Below are 1,656 nucleotides of genomic sequence, written 5' to 3' on the forward strand. Positions count from 1 at the left end.
TGAGCTTTATCCCTGGGCAAATCCTGCCCTTTTGATTGTTCTAAGGAGTGTGTGCCTGCATGCATGCCTACCTATCCAGTATTATTGTTCACCTTATAGGCCGGTCTATCGTGTGACTAAAAGTTGAACCATGAGGACTATGGCCCTTAGACACCCTTGAAGCCTGAACTGAACTCACCCCTGTGGCTTGGTATTATTATTATTTAAAATATGCAACACTTCACAAATTTGCATGTCATCCTTGCATGGGGGCCATGCTAATCTTTTCTGTATCGTTCCAATTTTAGTACACGTGCTGCCAAAGAGAGCACTCAGTATCATTTTGAATTTCATCAATGATTAGTCTGTAACTCATTGCTGTGTAGTCAATTAAAACTTGTAGTGACCCTATAGGACAGCATAGCACTGCCCCATACGGTCTCTAAGGCTGTAATCTTTACAAAAGCAGTCTACAACATCTATCTCCCTTGGAGCTGTTGATGGGTTCAAACTGCCAACCTTTCAGGTAGCAGCTGAGCACTTGAACCACTGCACCACTAGAGCTCTTTAATCAGCGACTAAATTTAAGAGCTAAATAATCGTACTCCCTTTCCTTCAGATTCTCGTATAAAGAATTCAAGAATGCATGTGTAGAAATTGTTGAATGGGAACCTGGTTTGCTGTGTACACGAACACCAGAAATACAATAAATATTGGAAATAAAAGAATTCAAACATGTATTTTATTTGAGGCCATGCTTTAGCAGCATTATGTGCGTATAGGCAGGCTGATGATGCCATTCCTAGCATAAGGAGTGGAGCACGTCCTTTCAGTCACAAGTCTTATCTCATCCAACTGTCTTTACAAGAGAATATATTATATGGGAATAATAAGATACCAATGTCCTTAATGAGTTTGGTTACAAGACCACATATAAGAAATTTTCTCATATCACAAGAATCAGTCACTTCTGTGAGAAAACCTGCAGCAAACGGGCTTCTCAATTAGATATACCACGTAACAAAACTATTCTCTCATTCCATATATAAATATATATATGTATATATGTATACACACACATATACATATGCCATATCATATATATATTCTGTCTCTCCCCTTAGAATTTCAACTTTTTTCTTTCCATTTTGTCCTCTAGATGCTTGTTTTTCCTGGTAGTAGTCCATTTTTGTAAATAGAAAGTAAAAGAAGAATGTGTTTGAAAACCTGCTCAGAGAATGAATTTCAATTTGGTTCCTCTATTAGAGGACTAATTTGCTTTCTATGTGCAATCTTGGCGTGATCACTGTTGCATATATTATTGGATTTCAACTCTTATGCTCCCATCTAAACTCAATTTGAGATACTCAACACGGTAGGTCAATTGTCTGAGTTTTACTGAGACTAAATGCTGCCATGACTTGTCTCAGAAAGCAGGAAAACTTCCTACCATATTTCCTTTTTCTCTGTTTTGCTAGAGCCAGAGAATTCCTTTCTCTCTTGGGTCGCTGGATTTTATAGAATAGGAAAGCATGTGGTTTATATTTCTGTCTGTCTTTCGGTTTCTATCTCATATTTTATTCTCTCCTTTTCCCGAGCTCTTCAATTAGCTAATTATTTTCTATTTCCATAAAAGAAATATTTTATAGCAAGTGTTAAATGTGCAAAGAAATGTAA

At 37.1% G+C, this 1,656-nt stretch overlaps 1 protein-coding gene and 1 non-coding gene across 2 annotated transcripts in view; both read right to left on the bottom strand.

Annotated features, from left to right (window-relative positions):
- Positions 1-1,656, bottom strand: part of LOC103201376 (dystrophin-like) — a 2,052,823-nt gene that overhangs the window by 655,756 nt on the left and 1,395,411 nt on the right. The window lies entirely within an intron of this gene.
- Positions 205-311, bottom strand: LOC122150472. Its single transcript, XR_006163686.1, has one exon. It is a non-coding gene; the product is annotated as a U6 spliceosomal RNA (small nuclear RNA).

Source organism: Orycteropus afer, unplaced genomic scaffold, assembly GCF_000298275.1.
Source record: "Orycteropus afer afer isolate SDZICR_OR568_19922 unplaced genomic scaffold, OryAfe1.0 scaffold00148, whole genome shotgun sequence".
Lineage (NCBI taxonomy): Eukaryota > Metazoa > Chordata > Mammalia > Tubulidentata > Orycteropodidae > Orycteropus > Orycteropus afer.